An 8,403-nucleotide genomic window follows, 5' to 3' on the forward strand; every position below is an offset into this window, starting at 1 on the left:
AAGTAGTATATTGATTTGTTCGATTGTGTGTTGTTCAATCGGCCGTCACCCCCAACATATATAAGAGGCGGCTGGACTTCCCATACAAGTAAAGGATTCATCTAGGCTTTCCTTACAAGAAAAAATACATCAATTCACGTCCTAGAGTCCTAATTCTATTCCAACTTGGATTCAGTCTGAATCTGGCCCAAACTCTGTCTTCCTTCTTGCGCAGGCCACCGGGCTTGCATATGATCTCCGATCGAGATGGCCCAAATATCAAACTTGTGTGCCTCGACGATACGAACAACTCTCATGTTGATCACTTTTTCAAATAAGGCCATCTTGAATACTTTTCGAGGTCATCTTTATCTTCCAGTCGGATTCGGTCTTGCAGTAGACTGGATTATCCGAGTCTCGTAGTGAATTTGTAGGCTATATATTATCTCTGATGATGATGACTCCAAAATCAAAGTTTATCGTCTTGACGATACGCACAACTTCTGTATTGAACACTTCTTCATCCAAGGTCATTTTGATAAACTTTCGAGCACATGTTCAATTTCACTCGGACTTGAGCTCATCCACTCGGATATTAGATACTTTCACTCGGATCGTCCGATTGGACTTTTTCACTCGGAAGATAATCTTTCACTCGGATGACTATATTTCCACTCGGATGACTATATTTCCACTCGGAAGGCACTATCTTATTCACTCGGATGACTATATTTCCACTCAGAAGGCACTATCTTATTCAATCGGCAAGTTTTCGTCCCGATGGTAATCTTTTCACTCGGAATATTTTCACCTGGACGACAATTTCACTCGGATGATCATATTTTCCCTCGGATGCCTATATTTCCACTTGGATAATAATAAGTTCATCCCGTCAGCAAACTTTCACTCGACCGTAAAATTTCACTCGACCGTAAACTTTCACTCAGATGGTAAACTTTTCACTCGGATTTCCGACTGAAAACATAGCCCGATCTTGATTTGTCTCTCCAGGCCTCATATGATCTCGGATTGAGACGAATTATATATGAAAATCGATCAGCTCGACGAGACGAAACTTTTCCATGTTGATGGTTTTTTGATTCAAGGCCGTATTGATGGCCGAATTACTCGCGCAACCTATCAGACAAGTGTCTGGCACCTCGCGCCATATTTCCGTTGAGGTTCAGTCTGCAGTATATTGCCTCTAACTTTTGCATATGAACTCGGATTGAGATGATTTATATATCAAAATCGATTGCCTCAACGAAGACAATTCCTTAAGAGTGCTCCTTCATCCGAGGTCATCTTGAAGACATGATTGGCAAAAAACCACTCGGAACATTGAACTATGCCACTCGGAGTATAGTTTCGGTCCGTAAGATAAAGTTGAATGAATATAACCGAAAAATCAAAGTGGTTCCACTCGGTGACGTGAATATTTTTATGCTGAAAACTCATTCACTCGAGACCATCTTCATTGCAATCTGTATCTTGCCAAAATCAGGTGTCAACACATGCCCCCCTGTTTTTCGGCAAAGCTTGCACGCCGAAAAATAATATGCATAGTGTTTGTTCTAAGGACGATCAACACTCCATCGGCCATTTATTTTTCTCAGGGCGATAATTATGTATCGGCCATGTTTGTGCTAAGGGCGATAATCGTATATCGGCCATTGCCCACTTAGGCTTCCTGCCACACACTCGGGTGGTACTTCTTCAAATATTTGCCATTGAGAGCTCGAGGTAACAATGCCCCTTGTATTGATTCCACCAAATATGAATTTCCGGGAACAACTCTTGCAATTCTAAAAGGACCTTCCCAACTTGGAGACCACTTCCCGAATTTTCTATCTCTTGAACCAATCGGCAGAATCACTTTCCAAACGAGATCACCAACTTGAAAATTCTTCAACTTGACTTTCTTATTGTAAGCCCTTGCCACCCTCAACTTATCTCTCTCTATGGCATTCAAAGCAGCCAAACATTTATCAGCAACCTCATCAATGTTGTCCATCATCAAGTTATAGAAGTCTATTGCCGATAAATCATTTTGTTTGGCTATTCTCAAAGCATTCAAATTTACTTCCACCGGTAAAATAGCCTCCTGACCATATACTAGCTCATATGGAGTCACTTCCGTAGCACCATGCCTTGAGATTCTATGTGCCCATAATGCCTCAGACAACAAGTCATGCCATCTCCTTGGATTATCCTCAATCTTCTTCTTGATGAGCTTCATTAAAATTTTATTGCTAGACTCAGCTTGTCCATTAGCTTGGGCATAATATGGAGAGGAATTGAGCAACTTTATGTTATAAGATTCGGCAAACTCTCTGACTTGGTGTGACATGAAAGATGAACCTTGATCTGTAGTTAACGTTTGAGGAATACCGAATCTATGAATAATGTGCTCGGTTATGAATTGAATTACCTCCGTATGCATCATGTTCTTGAGAGGTACTGCTTCAGACCATTTAGTGAAATAATCAGTTGCCACCAATACGAACCGATGCCCTTTTGAGGAAGACGGATGGATTTGTCCAATGAAATCTAAACCCCAACCTCTGAAAGGCCACGGTTTGATAATAGGATGTAACATAGCAGCAGGAGCCAATTGAATATCACCAAACTTTTGACAAGCTTCATACCCCTTATAATATCTGAAGCAATCATTAATCATAGTCGGCCAATAAAACCCAGCACGTCGCAATAACCATTTCATCTTGGGAGCTGACTGGTGAGTGCCACAAATACCTTCATGTACTTCTCCCATAGCAACTCTTTCCTGGTCCTCGTCCAAATACTTTAGAAGAACATCATCGACGGTTCGGCGATAAAGACCATCATCTCTCATTGTATACTTGAAAGCCACACGCCGAACATCCCTGTCCACCCTTTCACTCAGATTGCACAAGTAATAAACAATGGGCTTCCTCCAGTCGGGATTGTCACCTGCACTAGACTTTTTGTTAATGGCCGAATCAGTGGGTTCAGGTTCGGCCTCTCCCATATTGGCAAGACAAGACATCGGTCTTTGAGAGATATGAAACATGCCATGATCAACATGATATCTGGATGCTTGTTGTGCCAATTCATTTGCTTTCCAATTGTCATGTCTAGATATATGAGCAATGCTAAAGCAATCCAAAGTAGAAATTATATCTAGACATCTATCAAGATAAACATTAAGTGATTCGTCCAAACACTGAAAGACTTTGGATATTTGCTGTACCACTAGTAACGAATCACCATAAGCCTCAATATGCGTAGCACCTATAGCAAGTAACATCTCTAGGCCGAATAACAATGCTTCATATTCGGCTTGATTGTTTGTGCAAAAATATTCTAAGCGGCATGAGGCTTCAAAAACAGCACCATGAGGAGATATATAAACAATACCAACACCTTGGCCATTGCTACAAACTGAACCATCAAAGTATAATCTCCATGGTACTAATGAAACAAGGTTCATATCAACATCATGCTTGTTATTAATCCGATGTTCAACAATGAAATTAGCAACAATTTGGCCTTTCATGGATTTTAGAGATTCATAAGCCAAATCATATTCAATCAAAGCATAAGCCCACTTGCCAATTCTACCACTAAGAATTGGCCTATGCAACATGTATTTAATGACATCGGTTTGACAAGCTACTACACAAACACTCGGCACTAAATAATGTCTCAGTTTTGTGCAAGCATAATATAAGCATAGACATAATTTCTCAATAAATGTATACCTTGTCTTTGCGTCCAATAAGCGGCGGCTCAAATAAGTGATGGCATGCTCTTTTCCTTCGGTCTCTTGAGTTAGAACAGCACCAATAACTCCTTCCTCTGCTGCAATGTAAAGTCTGAAGGGTTCCCTATGCTTGGGTGCTCTCATCACCGGAGGAGTGCACAAATAATTCTTGATCATATCAAATGCTTCTTGCTGTTTTGCCCCCCAAGTGAAATCAGCATCATTCTTTAACCGAAGGATAGGAGTAAATGCATCAACTTTCCCTGATAGATTAGCTATGAACCTTCTCAAATAATTGACCTTGCCAAGGAACTTTTGCATATCTCTCTTGCATGTTGGAGCCTCCACCTTCTGTATAGCCTCTATCTTTTTGGGATCAATCTCTATACCATCTTCATGAATAATGAAACCCAAAAACTTGCCAGCTGACACGCCGAAAGCACACTTCAAAGGATTCATTTTCAATCCATACTTTTTCATTCTTTCAAAAGCTAAACGCAAATCGGCCAAGTGAGATTCAAAAGCATCCGATTTGACAACAATATCATCAATATAAACTTCAAGTATGACACCGAGTAAATCATGAAAAATCAAATTCATAGCCCTTTGATACGTGGCGCCATCATTTTTTAATCCGAATGTCATCACTGTCCACTCGAATAAACCAAGGAAAGCAGGACATCAGAAAGCCATTTTGTACATGTCCTCTTCGGCCATAAAAATTTGATTGTATCCGGCATTACCATCTAGAAAGCTAATAACCTTATGTCCAGAAGCATCATTAATAAGCATATCGGCTATTGGCATAGGATACTCATCTTTGGGTGTATCCCTATTCAAATCTCTGAAATCAATGCACACCCTCAACTTGCCAGATCCTTTCTTCTCTACCGGGACAATGTTAGTGTTGGGGAACGTAGTAATTACAAAAATTTTCCTACGCACACGCAAGATCATGGTGATGCATAGCAACGAGGGGAGAGTGTGATCTACGTACCCTTGGTAGATCGACAACGGAAGCGTTTGGTTGATGTAGTCGTACGTCTTCACGGCCCGACCGATCAAGCACCGAAACTACGGCACCTCCGAGTTTTAGCACACGTTCAGCTCGATGACGATCCCCGGACTCCGATCCAGCAAAGTGTCGGGGAAGAGTTCCGTCAGCACGACGGCGTGGTGACGATCTTGATGTACTACTGTCGCAGGGCTTCGCCTAAGCACCACTATAATATTATCGAGGACTATGGTGGCTGGGGGCGCCGCACACGGCTAAGAATAAGATCACGTGGATCAACTTGTGTTTCTCTGGGGTGCCCCTGCCTCCATATATAAAGGACTAAAGGGGGGGGTGCGGCCGGCCTAGGAGAGGCGCGCCAGGAGAGTCCTACTCCCTCTGGGAGTAGGATTCCCCCCCCCCCAATCCTAGTTGGAATAGGATTCGCGGAGGGAGGAAAAGAGAGAGAGAGGCCGGCCCCCTCTCCTTGTCCTATTCGGACCAAGGGAGGGGAGGGGCGCGCGGCCCATGTTGGGCTGCCTCTTCTCTTTTCCACTAAGGCCCACTATGGCCCATATAGCTCCCGGGGGGTTCCGGTAACCTCCCGGTACTCCGGTAAAATCCCGATTTCACCCGGAACACTTCCGATATCCAAACATAGGCCTCCAATATATCAATCTTTATGTCTCGACCATTTCGAGACTCCTCGTCATGTCCGTGATCACATCCGGGACTCCGAACAAACTTCGGTACATCAAAATGCAAAAACTCATAATATAACTGTCATCGTAACCTTAAGCGTGCGGACCCTACGGGTTCGAGAACAATGTAGACATGACCGAGACATGTCTCCGGTCAATAACCAATAGCGGGACCTGGATGCCCATATTGGCTCCTACATATTCTACGAAGATCTTTATCGGTCAGACCGCATAACAACATACGTTGTTCCCTTTGTCATCGGTATGTTACTTGCCCGAGATTCGATCGTCGGTATACCAATACCTAGTTCAATCTCGTTACCGGCAAGTCTCTTTACTCGTTCTGTAATACATCATCCCGCAACTAACTCATTAGTTGCAATGCTTGCAAGGCTTAAGTGATATGCATTACCGAGAGGGCCCAGAGATACCTCTCCGACAATCGGAGTGACAAATCCTAATCTCGAAATACGCCAACCCAACATGTACCTTTGGAGACACCTGTAGAGCTCCTTTATAATCACCCAGTTACGTTGTGACGTTTGGTAGCACACAAAGTGTTCCTCCGGCAAACGGGAGTTGCATAATCTCATAGTTATAGGAACATGTATAAGTCATGAAGAAAGCAATAGCAACATACTAAACGATCGGGTGCTAAGCTAATGGAATGGGTCATGTCAATCAGATCATTCACTTAATGATGTGATCCCGTTAATCAAATAACAACTCCTTGTTCATGGTTAGGAAACATAACCATCTTCGATTAACGAGCTAGTCAAGTAGAGGCATACTAGTGACACTCTGTTTGTCTATGTATTCACACATGTATTATGTTTCCGGTTAATACAATTCTAGCATGAATAATAAACATTTATCATGATATAAGGAAATAAATAATAACTTTATTATTGCCTCTAGGGCATATTTCCTTCAGTCTCCCACTTGCACTAGAGTCAATAATCTAGATTACACAGTAATGATTCTAACACCCATGGAGCCTTGGTGCTGATCATGTTTTGCTCGTGGAAGAGGCTTAGTCAATGGGTCTGCAACATTCAGATCCGTATGTATCTTGCAAATCTCTATGTCTCCCACCTGGACTAGATCCCGGATGGAATTGAAGCGTCTCTTGATGTGCTTGGTTCTCTTGTGAAATCTGGATTCCTTTGCCAAGGCAATTGCACCAGTATTGTCACAAAAGATTTTCATTGGACCCGATGCACTAGGTATGACACCTAGATCGGATATGAACTCCTTCATCCAGACTCCTTCATTTGCTGCTTCCGAAGCAGCTATGTACTCCGCTTCACATGTAGATCCCGCCACGACGCTTTGTTTAGAACTGCACCAACTGACAGCTCCACCGTTTAATGTAAACACGTATCCGGTTTGCGATTTAGAATCGTCTGGATCAGTGTCAAAGCTTGCATCAACGTAACCGTTTACGATGAGCTCTTTGTCACCTCCATATACGAGAAACATATCCTTAGTCCTTTTCAGGTACTTCAGGATGTTCTTGACCGCTGTCCAGTGATCCACTCCTGGATTACTTTGGTACCTCCCTGCTAGACTTATAGCAAGGCACACATCAGGTCTGGTACACAGCATTGCATACATGATAGAGCCTATGGCTGAAGCATAGGGAACATCTTTCATATTCTCTCTATCTTCTGCAGTGGTCGGGCATTGAGTCTTACTCAACTTCACACCTTGTAACACAGGCAAGAACCCTTTCTTTGCTTGATCCATTTTGAACTTCTTCAAAACTTTGTCTAGGTATGTGCTTTGTGAAAGTCCAATTAAGCGTCTTGATCTATCTCTATAGATCTTAATGCCTAATATGTAAGCAGCTTCACCGAGGTCTTTCATTGAAAAACTCTTATTCAAGTATCCCTTTATGCTATCCAGAAATTCTATATCATTTCCAATTAGTAATATGTCATCTACATATAATATCAGAAATGCTATAGAGCTCCCACTCACTTTCTTGTAAATACAGGCTTCTCCAAAAGTCTGCATAAAACCAAATGCTTTGATCACACTATCAAAACGTTTATTCCAACTCCGAGAGGCTTGCACCAGTCCATAAATGGATCGCTGGAGCTTGCACACTTTGTTAGCTCCCTTTGGATCGACAAAACCTTCTGGTTGCATCATATACAACTCTTCTTCCAGAAATCCATTCAGGAATGCAGTTTTGACATCCATCTGCCAAATTTCATAATCATAAAATGCGGCAATTGCTAACATGATTCGGACAGACTTAAGCATCGCTACGGGTGAGAAGGTCTCATCGTAGTCAATCCCTTGAACTTGCCGAAAACCTTTTGCGACAAGTCGAGCTTTGTAGACAGTAATATTACCGTCAGCGTCAGTCTTCTTCTTGAAGATCCATTTATTCTCAATTGCTTGCCGATCATCGGGCAAGTCAACCAAAGTCCATACTTTGTTCTCATACATGGATCCCATCTCAGATTTCATGGCTTCAAGCCACTTTGCGGAATCTGGGCTCACCATCGCTTCTTCATAGTTCGTAGGTTCATCATGATCTAGTAGCATGACTTGCAGAACAGGATTACCGTACCACTCTGGCGCGGATCTTACTCTGGTTGATCTACGAGGTTCAGTAGTATCTTGTTCTGAAGTTTCATGATCATCATCATTAGCTTCCTCACTCACTGGTGTAGGTGTCACAGAAACAGTTTTCTGTGATGCACTACTTTCCAATAAGGGAGCAGGTACAGTTACCTCGTCAAGTTCTACTTTCCTCCCACTCACTTCTTTCGAGAGAAACTCCTTCTCTAGAAAGTTTCCGAACTTAGCAACAAAAGTCTTGCCTTCGGATCTGTGATAGAAGGTGTATCCAATAGTCTCCTTTGGATATCCTATGAAGACACATTTCTCCGATTTGGGTTCGAGCTTATCAGGTTGAAGCTTTTTCACATAAGCATCGCAGCCCCAAACTTTCAGAAACGACAACTTTG

Source organism: Triticum aestivum, chromosome 4A, assembly GCF_018294505.1.
Source record: "Triticum aestivum cultivar Chinese Spring chromosome 4A, IWGSC CS RefSeq v2.1, whole genome shotgun sequence".
Taxonomy (NCBI): domain Eukaryota; kingdom Viridiplantae; phylum Streptophyta; class Magnoliopsida; order Poales; family Poaceae; genus Triticum; species Triticum aestivum.